Here is a 27,065-nt window from a genome sequence, read left to right as displayed (position 1 = left end):
TATGCCTAACAATTACGGAGAAAATAAAAAAAGTGTGATTTAAAATTCCCATGTTATTCTTATGGAGAAGATGAAAACTGTTGTAGGCCTAGTTTACTTATTTATGGATATATATATATGTTAATAAATTTTGCCAAATTTATTTATTTCATCCTATACTATTGACAATTTGTCAAAAACCCTTTTTACTTTCCCCGTAGCAGCAAACATAAGCATTTGTTAAATATAATGTTATTTAAATTGGGAATAAATATGTCTTTATGTATGTATTTATTTTTAAAATGGGGGTTTTCAAGCAGCATTTTTATCTTCTTCAAATATGCTACATATTGGTTTTATTAAAATTTATCATTAAATGTGCTTTAAAATCTAAAAAAAAAAAAAACAACTATAAAATACCTGATAACCTATTAATTAACTAAATATAAAACAAATAGGCTACAGCTACAAAATTGTTGGACTGCTTTCCTTTTTAAGGCATCATTACTTTAAATCTTATTTTTTACTAAAAGAGTCTATATATAACACGATGAAATTGTTTCCTAAATTCATATGTTATTTTGCGGCGCGTTGAGCTACACGGGTTCGTTAGTGATTTCTTATTACTGGATAGCTAATATAGGATGGATCCGTTTAACCCTAGGTGTGGATTCTATTGTTTGATTATTCACAGTGTTGTTATACCATTGACTATGGGATACTGAAGTAGATACAATTTTGTTATTAAAAAAGAATGTAGTTGTGGGCTAGTTTTTAAAAGTCTATTTTCTACCTAAATTTTGTTGCTTTCAAGTTGGTGGGTCATAACAGTTGCTATAGCTCACAATAAGTAATTCCATCAAACTGACTTAGTAAAAAAGTTTGTGTATTACATAGAAATTAGTAATTTAGATCAGCACAATCTGTTGGTGATTCACATCAACTACGACGATTTTGATCAAAAATTTGGCTACAAATTTAATATGGGGATGGAATGTCTAATTATGGATAATTTTACCATCCTCAAAAAATGCTGAGTAGTTTTTTTTTTATTTGTAAAAAGTCTGTTTCACTGATTTCTTACATTTAAAATTTTCTTAAAATTATTCTGTAATGAGCGGCCATAAATTTATATTATATAGCCAATATGACATTCTACAGGGGAATGGTTTATCGTTTTTAACTCTGGAATTATCGACATATCCCATAGGGAATATAAGCTAATACCATAGGTCTCATGATAAGACCTGGACCTGGTACCGATTAACTTTTCCATTTTGAGGTCCCCAGAGACCAAAAACACCCTCCGTTCAGATTTGCATATAACTTAATATGTATATATAATATGTGTGTGTGTGTCTAGCATGATAACTCGAGCCAAAATCATTTTATCTTGATGAAATTTGGTATAAACGTGTAAACATTAGCCTACCTACATTTATTCAAACGAGTTTGCGAACTAGAATGATCGGACTATGGAAGGGGGGACATATGAGGTAAAAATTCATTTTTCCCATTTCCCCCTAAAAATATAACATTTTTCTACTTCTTTCTAAACCATTTTGTAGAGCTTTAAAAACAAATAATTAAGTATATCTAAGCATTGTTGTATGTCTTAAGGTTACCTGCATAAAAATTTCCATGTTATTCATATGGAGAATAAATAAACTGCTGTAGTTTCCTTGTTTATAAACAGTATGGGTAGATTTTCCCTGCGATGCACACGAGCTGAGAAAAAAAGGTTTTAAAGAAAGATGCTTGCCCATTAATATATGAGGTCATTCAGTGGTCGAGAACTCGACCAAAAATATGTAGGCCTAGGCCTAATGTACAGTCTTCTCTTTTCACCCCACACTGTAAATAAAATATGTGTTTTTAATTTCTACCATTTGTTTTGATTTCTGTTCATATTTCGTTGTTATTCCGTCCCCAGCATGACAACCCATAAGGCCCATGTTATTTTTTTTAATTTCTAATTCATTTTTTGTGCTTATTTTTTACTCTATTTTAGTTTATCGATGGATTCTCCTCATCTACAGGAAAATATCGTTCTAAAAGTATGCGTAGATTTTCCCTGCGATGCTCACGGACTGAGAAAAAAGGTTTTAAATAAACATGCTTGCCTATTAATATATAGATAACTATCGTACTGCAGTTTGTTTGGGCAACTGAGGCAACTTCCTAACGAAACAATAATACTGGGTGGCCGTGCGTGTATAGATACTCAACTCAGAGGAGTAGCTAAATTGCGTATCGCAAAATGAAGGCGCGCTCCGTTGGCTCCGTACTACTGTACGTATGGACGTATGGTACGAGACACGGGTCTGCTTAGTTTTTACTCCCATCATCAGTGGTTATGATTAAGTTGTTGTTTTATTAAGGGCAAATTTCAGGGAACCGGTTGTTCAAATTAAATATAGTACTGTACCAGAGGACCGAGCATTGCTTGAGGGGTTTTATTTGTTATAGAGGTTAAAAATTAAAATATAGAACTACAAATGTACGATGCCCATGATAGTATAAAATACAGTCTGAGATATGGAGTAAAATAAAAATGACATACTTATTAACATTTTATAATGCTCAAGTATTGTTACTGTAAAGGCTATAGAGCATTTTGGTAACAACCTTGTTGTCTCAAGTGATTGAAAACACATTGTAAATAAAGACAATTTTGTGCTAGGCTAGAGAAAATATAATGGAAACCAACGAATTCCACTTATAAATCTACTTTTAGAAATGTATTAAAATGTTGTGTAAAAGGCAAACAAGAAAAAGAGTTAAAACTGCACATAAACATAAACACTCCACTCTGAATATGCCAAGATATGGTTTTAGGCTAGATAGTATAGGTTCAAAGAATAAATTTAAGGGCAAGACAAAAATGTCAGTGGGCAAGACAAAAATTTGCATAGCCTTGCTCTAAAAGTCTAAGGCCTATGCGTTATATGATTTAAATTACTGACAAAAGATTATTTTTTATACTCAACCACATTATTAGAATACGTCTAAATAAAACAAATGTTTCGAAATAAATATTAATTTTGAACTCTTTGACCTGTAAAAACATATAATTTATTAGTTTAACATGTAAAAGACTTAATGTTTTTGAACAGTCGTTATTACCCTATTGCTTGGTAATAGTAATAAACCCCAAGTGTATTTTATAATCATTGCTCATTAGCATTCATAGGGATGTCCTTTTCTTTTGTAGTGTTAGTAATTTGCTACTGTACTCTGTACTGTAGATGATTTTTTCCAAGCTTATGTTGCAATTCATTTATTTACATTTGCGTAAAACTGCCATAGCTACTTTACAGTCCTTATGACTAATGTTATAAATATTAAAATTTCATTTCAAGTAAAAAAAAAAAAAAAGATTTCCCAGAACAGAGCCTAGCATGGATATTGTTTTTAGCCTAAAACTAAGATATTTCTAACAATTTGGAGGAAATCATAGGAGCCGTTTTGAAATCATTGGGTGCAAACGTTACTCATATTATAGTATCCTATGGATTGCATTTATACGGGAGAAAACTTTGCAAAAAGATTTCATATCTAAATAGAATATATAGCTTAAAATGTTTGTATCAAATCCAACCGCTATCTATTTTGAATGTTCTTTTAAACCTATTTCAACAAATTAAAGACTCTTCAACTATGTTTAAAAACATCTTGTTATAAGCTATTTAAGATTCCAAACATTATTTTGGAAAACGACACACTGCAATGATAAAATGCTGAATGGTTTTAGATAGTTATAGGAAGTTTGATTAGAAACCAAATATGTTTTTATTATTGTAAGACTAGATTACTTACGTCAATAGCTCATTGAATTTCATTTCATGTTTCAGTACATGTTTCGACACATTGTCATCTTCAGCTGAGTACTAGTGAAGTTTTTATTCACCATATGGTTTCGTCAATGTTCAATTAAATAAACACGTAACACGTAACACAAATATTTAATGAATTTAAATGTTTTTATTAATCAAAACAAGACAATATTAACTATGCGAGCTATTTAATAAAAATGGAATCAGGGCCTAATAAAGGCATTTTTACTTTATTTATTTTAATGACTTTTAAAGCTACTGCGAAAAACAGCCGTTACATCGCTGTTCATTTTTACCTTACATTTTTTCTATGATAAATGTACTTAATCCACATAGATTAATTTGCTGATGGCATAGTTTAATCTTATTAATTAATTTCATTCAGCTGTTTAACAGTTTGAATAAAATAATAGAGAAAATGTAGTTGTTTAAATGGTTGCAATTTTTTATCTAAGAGAAAATGTTTCTATCGCAGGGTAATTTTATTGAATTTTAAAAACATGCTTTGAACATGAATAGCTCATTACGGTACATTTGGTTTTTAGTTGCTTTAATGTGACGACGAAAAGATCCTAACATACTAAAAATCCATACAAATTTGAGATGGATATGTTTCATAACTGGGTTGCGTTGTAGAGGTCACCGCATCTCTAAAACTCAGTAAACGAAAATAACTTTCCATCTCTGTGTTAATAATCTTCATTAATCATTATTTAGTTTTTAAACTAAAACAACGTTTTGTTGATATTTGTAACGCCAGTGTACGTGTAAGAATTCACGTAATCTACACACAGACCATATCGGATGTCATGTTACAATTCAATTAAAATTACAATTTTGTTTTGTTCAGTTGTGACTCGAAGAGAGATAATTAGTTGGCAAAGTAAAATCGTAGAATGTTATATATAAAAAAAATAATAAAATGTTATTTTGTAATTGTTGCTAAAACGTGGTCACTCTGCGATAAGTCGTGAAAGAGCCCTTAAGGGATTTCGAGATCCGGAATCTATACATTGTATATACGTTGGCAGTTATTGGAATTTATACAGCTGGGAAGCTCAGTGGCAATAGTGCTCGCATGGTAACCAAAGGGACGCCGGTTTGATCCTGAGAAAAGGCAGGGTGTCCACACTCTGGAAAGACAGGGATAGTCATGGAAAGGCATGGAAAAAAGTTAGCCATTGAAAGTCATGTAAATAGGCAAAAAGTCATGAAAGTCATGGACATTCCCGATGATGGATGGATTTGAGGGGGACTTTTCAATGCTCTAGCGGGCCGTAACCCCGACTATTGTAGCATTTTTCAGGATTTTTCACAAATGTACTACAATTCAATTTATTACAGTTGTATTAGTTCAATAAAATCAATCCTTACTTTATCTTATAATTTAATGTAATATTATTGAAGGATATCGTTGCAACGGAGGTGTATATGAAAATGTTACAACTTTATTATTAAAACTCAAATTGCAATACAGTAGGCCTACAAATATGTTTTGTTGTTACAATGTTTTGAGTTGTCTTAGTTCTTGAGTCATGGAAATCAATGGTAAATGGCCGTGGATAGTCATGGAAATTAATTAAATATTTTCTGTTGACACCCTGAAAGGGTTTAGCTTTTTGAAAGTTAGAAACTGGACCCAGCTGTCCTTGATCATTGGGTGTTTAATAAATGGCCCTGACTAATAAAGTGGCTGGTATTAGCCACTAATAAAGCTAAAAAAAGGCACTACACACCATTCTACACTCATCATTAGAACATATTCACTCATATATTGGTGAAAATACTCACATAGGTGGCGCCCCATCTCATGATAATGAAAGTTTTAGCCAATTTCCCATCCAGGGAATAAACTATTATTCTAAGTCTCGTGGTAAGACCTAGAATTGGGGCCTATTTAATCTTACAACTATCACTACTACAACACGTGACTAACTGAGAATCTCCATCTTCCAGCTGCCTACAGCGAGCGTCGCTATTTCACAATTCCTCTCTCTTTTCCCTCTCTTTCTCCACCTTCCTCGTCTTCACCTATGTTCCGTTTTGTCTCGGGTCACATTTCATCTTTCCTCGCCGTTCTAACAATCCCCACGCCTCTCTCCAGTTTACACCAGATCCGTGGTAACCGTTCGTTCACCTTGTTATTTTTATCTTCCAGCGAGTTCATCGGTCTTGAGTGCGATTTCCTGGTGTAAAATTCTTAAATTTTGGAATTAGAGGGGTTATTGTTACTTTCTTCCTTTATCGCAAGATTTTATTAGTAAACACAGCTATTTGTTTGGAAACCGGGAAGTATACTTTATAATTTGTGGGAAAACTAATGTATAAGTAGTTAGTGTCCCGATCAAGTAATTTAGCTTTACTTTGACATAGTATTGGATTATGTTTAATTTTTCTATTTAAATTCATCGATGAAAGAAATAAACTAATGCATACAAAGGGTCTTTGAAAGGATTCTTAAAATATAGTGTCATATCTTTTGCTGAGGATTAAGCTAATAACGTTAAGTAAGAGAAAAAAAATTGTTTTTACTTTTTTTACAGAAGATGAATCTCTTACTATCAAGTTTTGTTGTTGACTGTACCAAAAGATTTTTTTTCATTCAATGTTTACTTTAGATTAGCAAAGAATGTTTCAAGAGAAGGCTGTGTAGATAAATTTTGAAAAGAGGATCATTATATGTAGTACAGTAGTAATTTTATCTTATTTTTCTAGTTTTTCCTATTATTACAAACTATATTCATACTGCTGTGAATTCATCTTCAGCAAAGAATGTAACATTTGGTGAAACGATGTGGCAGTTTTTGTAATTGGTCTGTGATTTGGGAACACAATCGATAAAGCCATGAAGACAAAACATAACTCAATAATGCCACACGCTGGGCGCCAATTTTGGGATTCATCGCCAAGAGTAAAGCCAATATTAACAAAAAATATATATAACTAATACAAAAATGTCTGCTGCAACCCTCTTGTTGCTAAACAAACGTACTCTTGAACGTTTCTAAGTGAAAACACATTAAAATAATGACGTGCTGTCATTTATCAGCTTGAAAAAAGTAATCAAAGGAAATACATTCTTGATAGCGTAGGATACATTCTAACTGAACTAATAATATGCTGGTATTGTATAGGTAGAGATCATGTAGTTGGATCCACAAAAACACCAAAAACATTTCTAACTACTCGTTTTAATTTATTTGATTCTGAATTCGCGGTGTGCGATCTTAAAACAAGGTGGATGAATGATTCCCTTTGGTATGAAGATGAAACAGATGGCACAATTCCATATTTGAATTTCAACGATGTTCACTTGTTCAAGTATTCTTCGAATTCAATTAATCACACAAGTGAAAATGTCCTCGCTGCAAATCCGTCAAGTGGTTGGTGATTACAGTCGAGACACCGCAAGATAAATGCAGCCAGACGTGACCGTGATGAAGTTGGAGTGTGAACTACTGAGATATGGTCTACTTTCTCGTTCTCCAGCCCAGCTACAGCAGCTGCCGACCCGAGCGTGCGAGAGAAAGAAGGGGAGAGAGGGGGTGACCTCGCCAACTGTGAGGGGGGGGGGAGTTGCACAACTCTACACTCACGCAACTCCACATTCAAGGTCCTCCGACAAGGAAAGCTTCCACAGTTACCTCATCTAGTCTTCCTTCTCCGGCCCGGCCTCTGACGCTCTTGATTGAATCATTTCTCTGACTTTGATCATCCTGGATTCTTGAGTAACTTATCGAATTTTGGTAGTGATATTGCAATCTTCTATTTACTCATACGTTTGTTATGGCTGTCCTCATTTTAGTTTTTTACAATTGATTCTTTTGATTATCATTGCCTCACCCCTCTGTTTCTGGTCTTATTTGGAGTATGCCTTTTTTATTGACTCATTGCTCTTATGGCAATAACATTCAGTCTCAAGCTTCTTTCCTAAACTCATTCCTTTGTTTATTGTTACGGTATTTTGTTTGTAGCTTCAGTATTCATCAATTTCTTCGTTAATGACACTGATTTGGTAACTTGGTCTAAGATTTACTGATACTGTACCTACGTTTTCTTTGTGATATTTCGTATCCAGCTTCTTCGTTGCCCCATCCATATTTTTATGGTTCTTATTTATATAAAGTCTAAACCTTTTTACCAACTCGTTTATCCGTTTGTGGCCTCATATTCTAATCTCGTGCTCCTTTATTACCTCACTCCTTTGTCTAGAGTTATGATGTTTGGTCTCTGACTTGATCGATTCTCTGCTTATGGCCCATATTCTCTTTCTAGTTTCTTTATTTACTTATCCTTAGGTTTAGCGTTGTTATATCTTTACTACCTTCTTCGTTGACGGTTTACGTGTTTGTGGTCTTTCTAATGTCAGTCCATAACTGTTTAATGATTAATTTCTATGTTTATGGTACTGAAATCTAGTTTCAAGCTTCCTTGTTACTTGTTCTTTGTTCGGGTGTGATATTTAGTTTCTTACTTTTTAATATTGATTTATTTCTTTGTTATATACCTAAAATAAACTTTCGATTTTCTTCATTAATTAATTCCTTTACGCATTGCTATGATTTAGTCACTTAACTCCGTCTCTATCTTGATTTATGAGTTATTAATTCTCATGTGTTTTATTAGGTACCTCCTCACTCTACTGTGGAGTATGAGAAAATTCAACAGCTTTTTGAAGGTTCAAAACTGGTTCCAGCTGTTGGTCAGTGGGCTTTTAATAATATGGTCCTGACTAATGAAACAGCTGTTTTAGTCCGTAACCAGGCTACACAGATTACCCTGCACCATTTTACACTCACTTTGCATTTATATTCAGTTAAAAGTACGCACCCAAGTGTGCATTGCTATTGGTGTAAATCTAAATTGATGATTGATAATGTAGGCCATCCCCGCCATGCCGTATACCCTGGCGTAGAATAGTGGCCTAAAATGGGAATGGAGAATGGTCGCGAGACGAGAGTTTTGTTTGTTCTTCTTCCTCCCATCCTCCCTCCTAACCCCAACTGATGGTGGCAGTGGCACCCCATACAAAGGCTTTTGTCACCTACCAACGGTCGCCATGTTGGCACAGTCTGGGTTTGCTCAATTTCATAACCTCCGGACCAACTGTAAAAAACTGGTAGTCGTACTGATTAAATTCATCATGTAGAAGTAGATGCATAGTTCTCGGGCGAAGGGAGTAAACTTGACATGGAGTCAAACTTTATAATTCTTAGAATTTTAAAAACGTGAAACAAAAAACCGTTTAAATGGATAATTTTTTATATCCGTCGAAAAGGTTATGAAAATGAAAGATTTATTAAATCTGTGGTAAATCACGGAGCTATTTGGCACAATACATTATGTTAAAGTATAATAAGATGACTGGGGGTAATAAACACCGATAAACACTAAAAATAAATATGTATGAACATATTTGTTAGTAAAATTGTCATATGCTCATCTTCTTATAAATAAATCTACTATCTTCAAAAACAACAGGGTATGATTTAATACTGTAGACAACGTTGTAGACAACGTCCAGCGTTGAACACGATTAATTGAAGTACTATCCAATATCCTATACTCCTATATGAGCAATGTTTTTGTTTTTATGTATGCTTGCTTACACAAAGATCTCGAAAACGAGTTCAACGTTTTCCGTTAAATCTTGTAAATAATTTATTTATGGTCTAAAAACCTGATTGACGACAGCCACAACCTCAGGATAATTTGTATTTCGCTACACAACTCATTTAAAACTTTAACATTGGCCTTATTGGTTGCTAAGTAACTATGCTGGTTGAACATAATAACCAAGTAAAAGTAAACAAAAGACTTGTGTTTTTAAAAGTCATCCACAGTATACTGGCAAATGAAAACATACAGTGCAAAGGGAAAATAATAATTTGTTAATATTAAGCAAAGATTACACTGAAGATTACTCGATATAGGGGAAAGTAATTCCGATCAAATACTGATTACTGTGTTTTACTTGGGTCTCTCCTCCCAAAACTTAATCTCCAAAGCTCAGGCAACTTGTAGCAAACTTTGGTTTAACAATGAAATAAGTGTTTAATAATATTACCCAATTATTTTATGTTAATTTGAATCCAAACAAGAATTATTAGAATTTACATTAAGCATTTAAAATTTACAATCAGCTGTTTAATTTAAACAAAAGTGTCAAAACAATGTTTATGCAAGTGTAGGCGAGTGATGTTTACCAACGACTGTATAAAATTAATTAATGTGTCGTGGATTGCCAGGTTAAAATTGCCATCATAATATAAATTGAAATTTCACTGAAACATACTAATAAAAGGTAAAATTAGTTGTAAATAAAAGTGAGTTTCCTTTATGCTTTTACAATCGACATAAACTATACCGAGCCATGGCTCGGTCCCCCGGTACTACTATTACTTTCGCGATGTGGTGCTTGATTGGCTGGTAAGAAAGTTTTTGAAATTTTTAAATGAGGTGAAACCATCAACAGCTGATAATCGGGCATACAAACCCTCCTCAATTCCATGATTTTATCTGTATGATTTATATTAAATGTAATCAAGAAGGCCTAAATTAATACAAAATATCAAAACTAAGTGATTCTTCAAACACATCTCTAAACACTAATACCATAGAGTAGACTTTAATGTACACTCCTATGCTAATAGGTACTTTAAATTTAAAAATCAAACAAATGCTTTATTTAATGTTTAACATTTTAAAATTTATTTTTGTTTTTACATTGGAATTCTGCTAATAATAAATAGTATTAATATTTTTGTAATTTTTTACTCTAAGCCTGCATGGCGAATAATGTCGTTCTAAAGTACCTTATAATGTGTTATGCTACATAATATGATGGTATTGACTTTTGGATACTGAAGTGTTATCTACAGTAAAAAGTTACAGTTACGGTTACTAAATTTAACGATTGCATTCCCTCCAACATGACATAATTTATTATTCAATTATATTCAAAAACTTTCGTTCGAAAATCACGTGTATACAGAATTATAACTCGGGTCATTGTTCTAAATTGTATATTTGAGTCATACATATTATAGTCACAAACCGAGTAACGTTCGTTATTATAGTAAGATTTTGAAAACGTATAACATACATTGGTAAATTGATCTAACAAGACATTCCATATCAATAGCTACTTGATATTACGTAAATGTATACATTTCCAATTATGATCCTATTTTAAACACTCTTTACTTCAAATAACTGATTGGGAATTCAACCTCCTTTGTATATTCTTTACAACCTTCAGAATAAATTGAAAATCATTCTGTATGGTCTAGCTCTTGCTCATTTAAGCCGTGGTGATATTTTGAATATGTAGAAGTGGAGTTGGTTTTGGTGGTGGCTGGTTGGCGGAATGCGTATAGTACCTCCCATGAAAACTACGTTCTTTGCATCTGCTGTTATTTTACACAATCACTAACTTCCTTTCCCACGTTAACCCGGATATTTTTGGTCAGATTATGCTGTTTCATTTAGTTTTCTATCATTTAGAGCAGTTTTTAGTGTTTAAGTAGTATATTACAACGGTTTGAATTACAGTCTCTATATCAAAGAAGAATTGAAAAGTGTTTCAGTCCGTATCTGTAATTTATGTGACTACAGTGTGTGACACGGATTTATGTTTTTGTGCGTGTTTAAGCCATTGGAATTTGTTTACTTTTGTATGTAAACTGTCTAAACCCTGGTCTTGTTACTATCAAACGTCGACGTTTTTTTAGATAGCATTGTTTATTTTAAGTAGAAGCGAAGTAAATGCGCAACGATTAATCTCATATAGGTCCAGTATCGATCCTGCCTTACGATAGACCAAGCAACCATTATTATTGTTATTATTATTTTTTTACCATTACAAATTGAGACTTTGGGCACCTCCTAGGTGCGCATCTTAGCCCTAATATGAGTGAAAAATGATTGTAGAAAAAATCCCAAAGATCAGGAACAGCTGGGTCCAGTTTCGAAATCGAACCGGTGGGCTTTTGATTATTTAGGTGACCAATATAACCACCGAGCTACCTAGATATACATTTATAATCGAAACAATGTTAACAAAAATATGGTAGATGCAACTGATATAGTAGCAAGATATAGTAATATTACTATATTGTATGACTTACCTGAAAGTACAAAAAAATCATCAAATAACAAATAATTTACACTTATACTGTTTCAGGTATTATAAAATGTTAAGTTTTTTTACGTATTTTTTGTACATTCAGGCAATTTAATAACACGTACGATGCTGATCAAGAAGTTGCCGTATTTAGTAACATAGTTATATAGGTAGTAGATTAGAGTTAGTAAATTATTCCTTTCTGTGTCCTCTCAACTTTGAGGAGCACGGTTAGAGAAAAAAACATTGTGTATATTGTTAGAGGTATAATTTTAAAATCCACTTTAGAATATTTTTATTGTAACACCTTTTCGTGTAGGTGTAAACGTTTCAAGTCTACTAACTAGCTTAAAAACTTCATCGTAACAAAAAGTTTGGTTCCTTGAAGTTATGCGCCCCGGACTAAGTTCCCGCGCGATCTTTCTCCTCATTGGACGTCTCTAGCATTGCGTGGCGCGGACCTCCACATCTCGGCCTCCTAGAGGCCTTGAGGCCAATCCGCCAGTGACGTCAGAGATAGTCTGGAGGCCGAGGCCAAGGAATTAGGCCCATTGTTTATCATTTCTCAGCCTCGCGCGTCTTCCGCCCCCCGCGAGGTCTCTGATAACTGATAAGGTTGACCTTCCGTGATAACGCGACACAGTGCACGAACAACTTGATTACGAAACTCTTGAATGGACAACTTAGCGGTGGTGTAAGGACGTTAAGCTGGTGAACACAGCTTGAAATCGACTAAACATAAGTTATTAAATCACCGAGGGGTTGTACAGAAAATGCGGGAAGACAGCAGTTTGCATGTAAACATAACTTGGAAGCGACACTTGATTAAATTTAACCTTTTGTGTTTATCTATGCCATCAACATTTCTTAAGTTTTTGTTAAGGTGACTGTCTGAATCCTGGAGAGAAATTAGCTACAACGAAGCGTAATCTTATGTACGTAGCTGCTCGAAATCGAGTAAACTCAAATTAGTATATTAGATATGACCCTAATTGCGTTTTGAGATTATGTTACAGATCCCTTTTTAACATCGGTTTTTATAAATTGGGTTTTTTATAAATTCAGACCAAAAAGTGCGTTTGTCTTAACGATTTCATATATTCCAACCAACCTGTAACGGTTAACCATCTTCGGGTCTGTAAATTTACACCAACCTTTAATTCTCGCTCAAAAGTATAAACTTTACACAATTTTTGACAATTTGTCGCAACATTTTCACATTATTTGGTAGGAACATTTTTCCATTGTCCGTTTAGTCCTTATTCGTTACTAGTCTAGAGCTGTGTTCTTTTCACACAACAGGAAGGGTGGGTGTGTCGAAATAGAACTAGTTTTGTAGCCGTTGTAGACTAGGGGAGTTTTCTTCTAGAACTATTATTTAGATTGCTACAGTTCTACATAAGTAATTTAAAGAACCGAAGAAAGCATCAATTTTGCCATGCAGTAACAGAGAAACTGTTGCCTTGGTCTTAATCTTAATTTCCAAAACAGAAGGTGTTGTGAAAATAGCAATTCGATTGATTTTTCTGCTACTCGCTATTAAATGCAGAGATGGAAAATATTGCAAAGCTACTTAGTCCTACTTTTTTTAAGTCACAAAATAGTTTGTTAGCTCTAGTTGCTAAGATAAACCATGCAGCAAAGCATACAGTGTCCTATTATTATGTACTAGCATTGACTAAGGAAACAAAAGTTTCTTTGTTTCCCTTGTCTGTGGTACTAGGTAGCCTACTATACCGAACCGACATTTAAAGTTTAAAATAATTTGTAAACGGTTCATCTCTGATTTTAAATATATTCATTACTATATTACATGAAACTATAAAAAACCAATGATATACAGTACAAATAAAAAAAATGTAGGTAGAGTGTGTTAAATGTTCACTTTTTCAACAAATAATTTAATTTTCGGCAACAAAAAGCAGAATGTTAAAATTCAAACAGTACAGATTTGTGCATCATAAACTAAGGTTAAATAGATCTTATATATTAAAAAAACTTTTGCAAAACTTATGACAGCTAGCCTGACCATACTACTGGACCGAATTACACGCGGGTTGTACCATAAGAAAGGTTATCGGTCCTATATGTGCACGTTTTATTTGTATTTTTATGTTAATTGGGTCAAAAATGGAAATTCAACTTTTCTTATAGAGATTTAACATGGGGCTAATTCTATATATTAATAGACAAGCATGTTTATTGAAAATTGAAAACCTTTTTTTCTCAGCTCCTGTGCATCTCAGGGAAAATCTACGTATGCTGTTAGAAAGATATTTGCCTGTAGATGTGCAGAATCCCTTTATAAATTAAAATAGGCTAAAAAATAAACACAAAAAATAAATTTTAAATTAAAAAAAACATGGGTCTTATGGGTTGCCATGTTGGTGAAGAAATAACAAAAAAATATAAACACGAAATCCAAACAAATGGAATAAATTCCAATCACACGTTTTATTTACAGCGTGGGGTAAAAATACAGAAGTTTGCACAATACATATTTTTGGTCGAGTTTTCGATCACGGGGTGAGCTCTAGTTATTAACGAACATTCAGTAAGTCTTTTTTTATGAATTCGTGTTAGTCTTTTATTCTATCGGCTAGCCTATAAGAATTCAAATTAGTAAAGCTATAAAATGTATGTGTTTTCATATAGATAATTAGGAAACAGAGGCTACACATGCGAGTGAATACATTATATTTATTATTACTATACGAGTACGACATCTCAATACTGTGTTACTCGTCTGTGTTAATTGTGATGGAATCACTTTTCTGCACTCGAAATTATAACGCTATAAATTTGACTTATTTATCAATGAAATGTGTCAGTACTGTATGTTTAAAATAAAGATATGTGGAACACAAAGTACCGGACTGATTTGCCTTCTTCTACTATATATATATATAGTGTATTCGGTTTCTTTGCCTTTTACAATAAAAAAAAACGCAATGCCGTATATGTATATAATAAAGTTAAATGTATACACCTTGTAGTCCATTGCCAGTCGGCGTATGTTTCATTATAGAAGTAAATTAATTTTCAAAATAGGTTTGCATACTACTAGTATCTCTACATGTCATGCAAATCATCCAATTAGAAAAATTCCGTGCCCACAGTTGTAGGTACTAATAATAAAGATTGTTCTGTTATTCTTCGTAATCCGTGTAAATTACAGAGAATTTGAAATTATGAATCGATTAGACATAGCCGTGAAAAAAATTATAATGGTAAATTAAATTGTACTCGATTGTGTGCGATTCTTCAAAGAAACCACATAAAAAGAGAAGGCTGTCTGCTCTTTAATTTTGTGATAAAACTCGACTAATTTTTTTTTTATTTAAATAATTCCGTGAAAAATGAAAATATGAATTTTTCACTTGATTAGATGTAGACCTTCAAGCCTCGGTTTGATGTAGAATTGATCTAAAACTAATAAGTTATATTGATGTATACAAATGTTAAACGTTAATTATTTAAGTAGGCCTACTATTAGCACCAAACTGTATACATTTATTTTTTACATCTTAATTTTATCTTTTCATTGATAGATTTACTATTCCTTTGTATCGCTACGTTGCGTCGTAACAATGAGTTTTAATTGATTGATGCCATTTAAGTGGTAAAATAATAATAAAAAGTAAACTAGTACTTTTATACCAAATATTATTTAACAGTAAATAGTAATATTTTAATAGGAAGGTGCACGTGGATGTGACGAAACTGTCCTTCCGCCTTTCAGCTTTCAGCTGTGCACAGGGTATGTATGGGGTTTCGTTTATATAATTAAACATTATGGCCTCGTTTAAAAAATTGTATGTGGTTGTAAGCACAATAATTAAAATTGTATTGGTGTATTTTATATCAACGTAAACGCGTTTACATTGTAGTAATAGCGAGCATATATTTTAATATTAATTTCTATAGAAGTACCTTGGTAAAATTGCATAACTGTTAATTTTATTGAAATTATTCTGTATCTAGAACCTTGTATTGTATGTGTCATGTCACGCCGTAAATACTAATGATCAAACATGTGTTTTGTAGATGGACGCGCATTGTTTACACAAAAAGATAAATAAAAAATTTATAATTCTGGAAGCATTGATGAAAATGTAAAAAGGCTACAAACAATAAAAAAATCACACAACGCTACAAACAAAGCTCACAAAAACATTTATTTATAACCGCGTCTACATAAAGACAGACATAACAGTGAAAACGAAAGTGAACAAAAACACCGACGCTCTCTCCAATTAGTCGGGAGACAAACAATAACAAACGCGGAAATAAGTGTGAAACTTACCAGATTGTGTGAGTATCCAAAAAATAATATCCCATAATGGTCACAAACACAGCACAGACGGTCGGTTTCGCGGCACACACAGTCACAGAGAGTCCATCGCACAATTGCACGTCACACTCGCGCTAGTCCGCGTGCGTTACACAACTCAAACTCGTTCTATTCCTTTCCCTTTCTTTGGCCCCTCTCCCCGCGCAACGCCGCGCCGCGGCCCCCACTCCCTTTCTCTAACTTTCCCCCTCTACCGACACCAACGTCTTTTTTCAAGGTCGCACACGTTTAGAGACTGCGCAACAGCGCTTACCTTTTGGCAAACAAGAATAAAACACTTTTCCCTTCCCTTTGTCACGGGAGCGGCCCTGAGACGGGTTAGCGGGCGTGGCTTGGAAGTGATAAATTACCAGATTTTGTGACTTTTTGGGTCAATGAGTGTGTAAATTGTTAGGTTTTAGTTGGGTACAGTATGTCGGAAAGTTAATGATCACTGTTTGTGTAGTTTTTCAAGAAGGCAAGAGACTATGATACCTTGATAGTACAGTACAGTGGTGAACAAGAAAATCAGTGAGACACATATACTCTCAACTTTGGTTTGATTTGTCAACTTTGGTTCAGTTAGTGAAGAAATTGTTACATGTCAGATTATCAGTTGTGGACTTGTTAAGGCTAGTGTTGTACCACGTGAAGTGATGAACCAACATTGATATGGTGAACAAGGGGAAACAGTGAAGCCATAAATTAGCAGCTTTGTTGACTTTCGGGTCAATGATTTTGTAAATTATTGTTTATAAGGTCGAAAGCTTATTGTTTTGACGCTAGTGTTGAACAAGATTGTATGAAAACATTATATTACTTGACAGTTATTATTGACAAGAGGAAACAAAACATAAATTCCTACGTTTTGAAATTTTTGGTCAATGATTGTCTAAATTGTTTGTGAGTTGGTTGACAAGTTCAAGGTTAATTTCAACCTTGATAGTTGATAAGTTGATATTAAGTGGTAAACAAAAGAAAACAGCGGAACCGCTAAAGAGAGCAATTTATATTGTATTGGCTATAGCAATATTGTATTGGCTATTGGAAAGGTGATAGTGATTGCAAAGGTGACACTTTGGTTACGGAAAACATTATCGATTGAAACATGCATCCGTGCTAACAAACGAGTTGAAAACTTACTACAAGGACACCGTATCATATCAAAGCTGTTGTGTTATTAAACCACAAAGGAAATAATATTGAGCCTTGAACTAGAAAGATTACTTTGGCAGTTCCGAAGGAAAATACATGATTGGTCTTATTTAGGACGGTAAAGTAATTATGTGTACACAAAAAACTCTAGCCTAACTTTCCCAACTGGATATGCGAATCAATGGTGCGCAGTGTTTTGGTTTAAAATTGTAATTCCTTAATAGTGTAATGATATTCTATAATATATACGGTTAAAATGAAATAACATTCCATATTTAACGTCGTTACCATTAAACCTCTTAGGTCAAATTGACGATGCTTAGGTTCTGTGTTGTTGTATTGCACTTTACCAGATCGACACATTGTTTTAAAACTATTAAGTAAGTACACTGTCCTTTGATTCATTGAAATTTTCATGACGTTTACTTTACTTACATTCTTGTCCCATTCATTACAGATATTATGATAATCAAGGCATCTCAAATAACATTCAATATATTTTTCAGGTATGAAGAACATCACCCACATCCATATCACCTATAATCACAAGTTTTGGGAATAAGTTATCACAAAGCTAAAGGCCATTTGGGATCTTGGAGATCGAAGTTCCAGCTTGCAGTAGACGTTCTCATGGCTCAGCCCATTCCATCGACTCATCAGGATATCCTGCGCGTCGATAATTGCATAAATAACAAAAACTACTAACCAGTTACTGACGGCAGATAATTACCCGCAGAATAACGATGTTAATTATTAATGCGAATGATAAATTACTACTACGTATATGTATTGACAATTGAAATCCGCGAATTTGAATGTATTATCAACTTGTGAACGCCGGAATGCCTGTTTCACTCCCCTAATAACATCAGTTAGCTGAATCTGAGAAAAAAATCCAGACCATGACAAGAGAATTGTCTGAGACGTTATCTGAAAAATGGGGCAAACCCGACAGCCTGGTTGTAAATTGGATAAGAATAAGATTGACTTTATCAATTTTAAGAGTGACGAGCATGTGTTTAAAAGAAGATAAAGGACAAATTAAGATAAAGGAAAATTAAGATGGAGCAGGCATCCAAAAACTATATTGAAAAATCAAAGATTTTAAGGAAGTATTCATTGAATTAAAACCTTGTAAAAAAATCTATGTACGCCAATGTCATTAATTAACGGTTTTTGAACGGTATTAGCCATAGTCTTTTTACTATAACGTTGACCTGGGCTTAGAAAGCATCATTAATTGATAATAATATTGGCGGTCGATATTCATTAAATAACAAAAAAATTGTTCAATACTTCACGACCCTTTCATTTACATACCGTGTTAGTTTTGATGCGTTGCCCTTGTAACTCATAGAAGCACTACAGCCATTTTAACTGACATTCTACAGAGAATTATTAATAGTCTTGCAGTATGAGGAACAACATTACTATACAATTGAAACAGTTTATTGAAATTGCAAACATGCATGTTATAAGGATACCGTATGCAACATTTTGAAATTTGCTGAAGCCTTGAAAAGGAAACTCCAAAAATATTGCTTGGTCACTGTATGTGATTCAAAGTCAATCAAGTATGTTAAAAAAATAAGGATGTCTGATAAATAATTCAACCATTGCGATTTGAATGGGATCCAGAATATTGCCATTCAGGCAGTTTTGCAATAAGATAAAAAGATAAGTAACCATTAAGGAAGAAAGGACAAAGGTTATCCCTAAACACGGTTTATTGTTTCTGAGCTGCGACAAATGCTTACAAAAGGAAACAATGATCGTAAAGGTTACTGCTGTAAAACCTTTCAGCCACGGTTGTCCTTTCGCAGGTGAGACCCGGCCTGGTGGTCAAGGTTGTTATCGTAGCAAAACAACTTGCATTTTCTACAACAGTGAAAGTTTTGCGAGTTTCAAAAGCAGTTGGGTTTGGAGAGACAAAGGCCCCAAATGGATGTGGGACGGAAGGGCAGGTAGGTCGACCCCCTGGGGAGATGGAGACCCTCCTAATAGTCTGGACTGACCAAACTCCCCGTCTTGGGTTATAGTTGTCTGCAAGTGGAGCAATGCTGATGGAGGATGTTTTAAATGTATTAGGGAATGTTATAATTGTATAGTATTTTTTCAACCAGTGCTTGGGGAGACACTTATGGCATGGGAATGGGAATACACTAGTAGCTCTCGATTTGGAAATAAATTATCGAGGTGGAACTTTGACTAGGCCCAACAAAAGCTTGATGTAAATAGTTACAATTGGATTGAGACTTGCCACATATTTCACCAGAATTTGAAACATCTTTTTGTTGGAGCAACTTCAAATTCTATTTTGCGGACCTTACACGATCAATACTATTGACAATATGATTTACTCGATAATATTTTCAAACCAGACAATCTGAGCCGTATTTCAGACTGCAACTTACTCGGTCAATAATATTGTCAATATTTTATGTCAATCCAGGACTTGTTCAGTATTAAAATAGACTCCAAGAAGAAAGGATGTCTTATTGTCTTGCCATTATTTTACATTGTGCTTTAAAAAGAAGAGTATGACGTAAAGACACTTTGCTTAAACGTGAAGAATACACACACTTCTGGTTGACGAAAGACATTTCCTTGAGTGACCATGAAGATGACTAAAATTACCTAACAATAAATGAATAAAAGTTACAGTTGTTACTCTCAATGGTAGAGCCATATTTAGCGAAAAAAGTACTAACATGCGAGCATGTATTACTGTTGAGGAAAAACTTGTTTTGACCCTTCGACACCTAGCTACTGGACGATGCTTTGAAGATCTGAAGATTTCAGAGGTTATGTCACTTGCAACGATTGGTAAAGCTATCTTGGAGACAGCTGTTTTAATGGTTTGATAATAATATTGATGTAGGCCTACGCCCTTCTCCTTCAATATTATGTCAATATCCTCAGTGAACTTCGGGTACTGATGGCTGGATTTGAAGATTTCTAGATTTTCATCAATATTGGTCGTCAAACCATCAATCTCCAGTTGGTACTCTCGATAATATTGTCAAAGATATTAAACGTGCAAGGTGCCTATTTGAACAGTTTTTAGGTAAGAAACAACCTAAACATGACAAGATCGTACATAAATTAGAAGGTTTCCTTGTGAACTGCATTGTTATAATAGGCCTACCTAACAAACTTTTACGTTTGCACACGTCTTTTACGTCAAATGATGCAATCATACCATATTATTAATACTTTCAAAACATAAAGCGTCAGCAGTAGAAATAAACTAACAAGCAAACTAAACTAAACTATTTTTGCTTGTTAAAAACATATTATTGAATATTTGGACGAACACCATTAAACAACAAAGGCTGCTCTTGCTGAGAGTATGCTAATGACGCTTTTCTCCAGGAACTGGAAATTTTTCCTAAGAGTAACTATTTACACGATCTACCTGTGTGATAATACGTGGTGTTATACAGAGTACAATATTGAACACAACATTCTTCTAATCCCTCAATGTGTATTCTAATTGTATAATCTCGACAAATAACGTTGTAACAGTCCCAACCTCAGTTGAACCTACTAATGAACAACTTTCTCTCAGTCAATTAATGGTTAGGGCGAGTGGCGAGTGAGATGAGAGGAGATGTATGTCAGTGGCGTAACTGTCTGCGGTAGCAACCAGTTACTATCTAGGTACCAGGCACCAGTACTGAGCAACAACTGGTAAAAGCCTAACAGGTGATTTGCAACAACAGTACTTAGAGTGTGACTACGGACGATTGATTAGCCAGCACCCAGTTACCATCTTGGTACCACCGCTGACTACTGAGCAACAAGTGGTGTACGTGTGATTTTGCAGCTACATAGTGTGTGACGACAAGAGGAAAGATTGATCAGCCTCTGAAAATCTCCAGCTAACATATCATCAGAAGAATGTCTGCAGCTGGAGGTTGACTGCGTGCTTTGACACAAACTGAATAACCTGAAAAACTCCATTTCTATGTAAAAATTCCACAATTAAAATTTCAGCATATAAATGGGTGAAATTGAGTACTTTTAAAGGAATTTTAAAGTGTTTCCACTTTTAGAAAGCATTAAATTACTGTAGTTGAAGTGAGCCACCGACGTGAGAATGTAGCTGACTAATGTATGGAATTCAAATTTATATTGAAATTCGCCAATAGCAAGTCCGACCATACCTCTCTAGATGTCTGCTTAGTATCGTCTGTATTCAGGATACAGCCGTTTATAAAGACTATTTATTTCTGTTATAAACAGTAATCAAGAGCTAAGAGATGCCTGAGACAAGCGTTCTGTTTCCACTAAAACCAGTTACAATTAGGAATCCGCAAGAAAATCAATAATCTACGATCATCTTTCATACAATGTAACCAATGATTACAAGAGAATCAGCCACAAGCGTATTGTATAATAGTGAACAGTTGTAAACAACAGGATCATCCCCAGAGGATCAGTTAAAAGTGCCGCTTGTATGCACAATGAAAAGTGATTATTTAAATAGCCCACTGAAAATATGCTTTACGTATCTTTTTACACCGTCAGTATTGCGCAACAAGACACTAGTCACAGAAGATTAGCTACGAGGATACAAAGTGTTAAATTCAGTCAACACGAATGTGGCGATTCTGCATGTAATCAGTTCGGAATCACAGTAATAGTGATTATCCATTTTTGTCAAAATACCTATGTCTGCCAATCCCCTGATTACAAGTTGCATGGAGCCAAATTATATCAGATGTGCATTAACAAAAGACTTAAGGTTATTACTTAAGCAGCAAAAAGGATTTACGGTTGTTAAAAACGTTGTATGAATGGCTGTAACTTATTCATTCAGCTACGACCAGTACAGATAGTTACAAATTCTACGTGTTAAAAGGAATTGTTTGCAGTCTAAATCCATAAAGAATTGCAAAATCAACAACATGATTTTCTTTTAAATAACTTCAATTAGGCAGCAGACAGTCCCTCAGAAGCATCCACCTATCGGCAGTTAGCAACTCGCTACCAGTTACCAGTTTAGTTGCGTTGCGACGCTAACAATTACACTGGACTGGTTTGGTAATGAGTTGCGTCATCGCGGCCAACTGCCATACACAGACATGCAGGCCGACCCACTGTCCAGTGTCCACACTATCACGGTAGCAGTAGCCACACAACACAATCGCTATCACTATCCCTTCACTATCACTTTGTCGTGTACCTACAATCATAGTCGTACATGCAAACCTATACTATCACTATCCGTAGTCACACAATCACTTCACTATAATTTTATCGTGTACAGACATGCAGTCCAGGCTGGCCTCTGCATAATAAACATTTTCTGCGATCTCATGGCCATTGCAAACTCCGAACTTTTGCGTGTTTCTTTCGAACTTTCGGTGAATATATCCCACTATATCGGTGACCTTGAAAACACTACACTCAGCGACAACATGAACATCTCAAAACACTACACTCAGCGACAACATGAACATCTCCCGTGATCTCGGATGTCGTTTACATCTCCTGTGATCACGGTGACATCGTCACAACTCCTGCGATTTGTTACATCATTTAGATCACACGCTATCCCTGCAACATCGTTAACGTCTGCCGCGATCTCAGTTACACACAGTAGTATAATATCTCCGGAATCTCAATGACATCGTGAACATATCCTGCGATCTCGACGACATCAAGATCATCTCCCTTAATCATGGTGACCTAGTGAACATCTCCCGCGATATCGGTGACATCATGAACATCTCCCGAGACTCTAAACTAGGTTCATCACGTGCAACTGTCCGTCCTTCCCAATTCTAAAAGGAATATATCAACAAATTGATGTAATGTTTTGCATAAATATCAATGATTCATTGCCTAGTACAGGTTTTTAGAACTATTTATACACATTTGCAAGTATTTTTAAGCTATAAAACCGATTACATGCCATTCACAGTACCCTATTACAAACGATTCTACGACAACATAAATTACAGATCATGTAGGTACTATAATGCTTATCGATTAATTATTCATTGATTTCATTTTTTCATCCAGAGAAGTGCCTTTACAGACGACACGTATCCTTGTATAAGAGTTGAACAAACCGTCCAAGTGGGAGTAGCAACCACAACCCACTTCAAGGTCAGTCATGTTCGACCAAATAGCATCAAATAAAAGGACAATGAGGGTCTATATAATCTGTAGATTAGTTCTTTGTCGTCCAATTGGCCAAGGCCAGCTGGCTAACGATTGGCCAACGTACTTTCACAAGGAGTTTACATAACCCACCGTCGTAGCGCTGCGGTAGGAAGTATCCAATGGGCTGACCAAGGAGTTGGTGACTTGAAAATGTATCAAACAACAACATCTAGTACTGTGCGATAAGAAACTACTTTCTAGTGCCAGTGAGTTTTAAACGTTCTCTTGAGACAATTCAAAATCACATTACATGCGCCATTAGCACCTATCGGACTCAATCGCTGGATTAGGAAGAAAGAAAGTCACTTGGTGGCAGTATGTTTGGCCATATTTGGTCATGTGTTAGTTTGGCTTTGAGGAATCATTCTGACAAACATTTATTCAGATCAATGAACTCAGAGTAAAATAGAATGTATATATAAATAACATTATAAAAAAAAGGTTTTTAACTTCCCTGATATTGACTATATTTATTCATGACACTAGAAATCTTGATCTCTAAGAAAGTTGAACTTTAAAAATTTTTACTCTTGGAAAGTCCGAAATAATCTTTCCAACCTACTTATTCTTTTCTCCCAGGTAAACACACCGAACTTAATCCTCATTTAGGATTGGAACTACCTATGAAAGTACTAGTAGGAACTCCCCTGAAATTGTGAGAGAGTAAATAAACTGATTTCTTTGGTAATGTCTTTGTAAAGAGACATTTAAAACTGATCGTATACTTCTGGAAATCAAAATAGCCACGAGTTTTAGGGTAATCTTTAATCCTGAGGAAGTCATCGTCCATTACATTTCGATCAATCAGTCCATTGTACTCAACAGTATATTTAAAATGAAACCAAACCGGAACGACCAGTCTACTATTCTAATACTGATATAATGACATAAAGTTTGGTCATGAAGAATTTCTGGCTACTTAAATGAACAAAATAAACACCATTTGGCTCAGGGAAGGTTGTGATATTTTGACAAAATCACACTTGGGAGTTTTCCACGGTGAAATCATTACATATCCTACCTACAGATGACCTCCGTGTACGGGATCGATTGACCATAAATTCATCACCAATTTGCTTACATCAATGGTGAAAATGTTTCCTGAACTTAAAATGTTCTTTACAACCAATTTATAATGTTCGTAAATGTATCATATAGAAAAACACACTCTCCCATAGTAGTGACAATAGTGTATTTAACTTTCGATAAAGACCTAATATATCTTTCAACACTTTACATTGAAAAATGCTAGGAGTGTGCAAGAGAGTGTTAATAGCCAAGTCGGCGCAGAGGTCGAGCTTATGTAAGTAAGGCCAGCATGAAGGTCATATACATGGTGCAACCAGCCAATCTGAACACAGACATCCTCTCGTATGAGCTCAACTGGTGAAGGTGAAATTAATCCTGGAAATCGTATTTTATAACTATTGGGATTTGTCGCAGAAGATATGTGTGTGGTCAAGGTTAAGTACTTTGCCAACTTTATGTACCTACTCAAATGTGCATTATCTTCTGACCACTAACTGGTTGATGCCACAGAAAATAAGTAATATTGTATATAACCTTTTTCACCTATTATTGTAGTATTGCTGTATGTATTAATATTAAACCGTATTAATATTTTAACTATTTGTCAAAATTTGAGAGAGCAAGTATGGTTGAATTATCTGTCGTAATGAGTGAATGATTTGCAAACTTGTGGTGGCATTTCTTGAATTCTCACGCCAAAATAGGAGTGTAGGACTTTCGGCCTGGGGTGATTATGAGAAACTTACCCTCCGCAACAAACAATAGGGAACGTGGGTAGCTCTGAGTCTGCTGTCCCCAAAAGATTCCCTATAGGTAAATTTGAAAAGATTTTGTGGGTAAGAGGGAAGGGGTGATATGGGGTGTTTGACACAGCAAGCTGGCCAAAAACTATGAATAGGATTAGGTACGGTACTTCCAAGAAGGACCTGAGCCCCAGAGCACTCCAGAGCAAGAGCAGGTATTAGATGGATTTAAATCTAAGTTTGGGCTAGTTTAGTTACAAACACCGTGCTAAAAGTTGTATATTTAAACAGTTTTTAACCAATTTTAACGACGATTTGACGACATATGTGTCACCTCAGTTCAAGATACAAAAACAGTGGATATGTATAAATTGACCATCATAATATTAGTTATAGATATTATAGTTTTGTATATACATTATAGCTTTTATAGATAGGCTACTGCAGAAGGTGGGGCCACCATCCGCCTATTGTCACTATAGCTTCCATAAATCACAAACGTTGACGAATTAGTCTCACTTAATATGATTTCAAGGCTTGTTTACATAAGAATCCATCCACTCAATAGTACAAAATTATTATCCATACAACAGTATATTATATTATTACAGTGATACAATCAAATTTTATGTAAACGCTTAAGGCCATTTACCAAATAAAAATATAGGCATATGGCATATCAAAATGAAGCGTGTGTAGATTTTGCCGAAAAGTATTGATATGGACGAACTCCCTTAAGGGCTCTGCCCCACAGGCTGATTTTCAAAAGGCTACGCCTTGCATGTTTTGGAAGTTATTATTTGATTAATTTAGTGAACAATAGCTGGCCAATGCAATCGACAATATAGTTTGTTTGTTAACATTTTTGTTTACTTATTTTATTATTTACTTTTACGTTCTTAAAAGAGTCGTGGTGAATGGACAGTGAAGCTATTTATAGCTGTTTGTTACAAGTGAGTAACTAAAGGTGTTTGAACCATGATGACTATGAGATTAACAAACCATGTATGTTGTTCGTTCCAAGAGGTTGTCACCGATCTTTAACAGATCGCAATTTCATTGAAAAGTATTAAAGATGTCGTGAAAGAGAGCTGCGTGTTCAGGTACAACCTCGGCCAACCTTAGGACGTAAGGTATAAAGGTTCCACTGCCTTTAACATCCTTTCACATGAAAATTTCTCGAACTTGGGCCCTTTAAATGAAATATAAAGTCAAAGTTGATTAAATTAATTTAATGGTGGTTTCTTTTCACCCGTGAATTCACGGGTAGAACCTCTTGTTTCAGTTTAAAGTGTGAATTGTAGTTTAACAGCTGAATGTACATTCGTAGTACATTCATTCAGATAATTTAAACAAGAGACGTAGTATAAAAATAATGATAGGCCTACTTTAATTAAATTACAGTCTGGTGTAAGGTAAACAAAAAACTGCAGTGTTTAAAATAATGTTTACCTAAAAAAACTTCTGGTAGTGTCCTATTTACAAGCAAATACAAAGTGAAAGTAAATAACAATTTGTTATGTAAAAACCAGATAAACAGTAAGTATAAAATACGAAATTAAAAACTAAACCAATGTTACAAGAGACAAGTATGTTATAAAAATGTGTTTAAAATATAATCCTATATATTAATTAACAGTCTGGTGTATTGGTACAACAAAATATTAAAATTAAACTTGTAACTGCAA

At 34.5% G+C, this 27,065-nt stretch overlaps 1 protein-coding gene across 1 annotated transcript in view; it reads right to left on the bottom strand.

The window, feature by feature from the left end:
- LOC128989784 (transcription factor Ken 2-like) overlaps positions 1–16,394 on the bottom strand; it is a 49,811-nt gene extending 33,417 nt beyond the window's left edge. The window contains exon 1 of the mRNA XM_054411829.1: positions 16,247–16,394. The gene's annotated coding sequence lies outside the window, so the exon portion shown is untranslated. The remainder of the gene's footprint in view (positions 1–16,246) is intronic.
- Positions 16,395–27,065: the final 10,671 nt, after the last annotated feature.

This window comes from Macrosteles quadrilineatus, unplaced genomic scaffold (assembly GCF_028750875.1).
Source record: "Macrosteles quadrilineatus isolate MER2022 unplaced genomic scaffold, UCM_ALF_1.0 Scaffold_3__2_contigs__length_128488019, whole genome shotgun sequence".
NCBI lineage: Eukaryota > Metazoa > Arthropoda > Insecta > Hemiptera > Cicadellidae > Macrosteles > Macrosteles quadrilineatus.
This window is presented reverse-complemented; position numbering and strand designations above follow the sequence as displayed.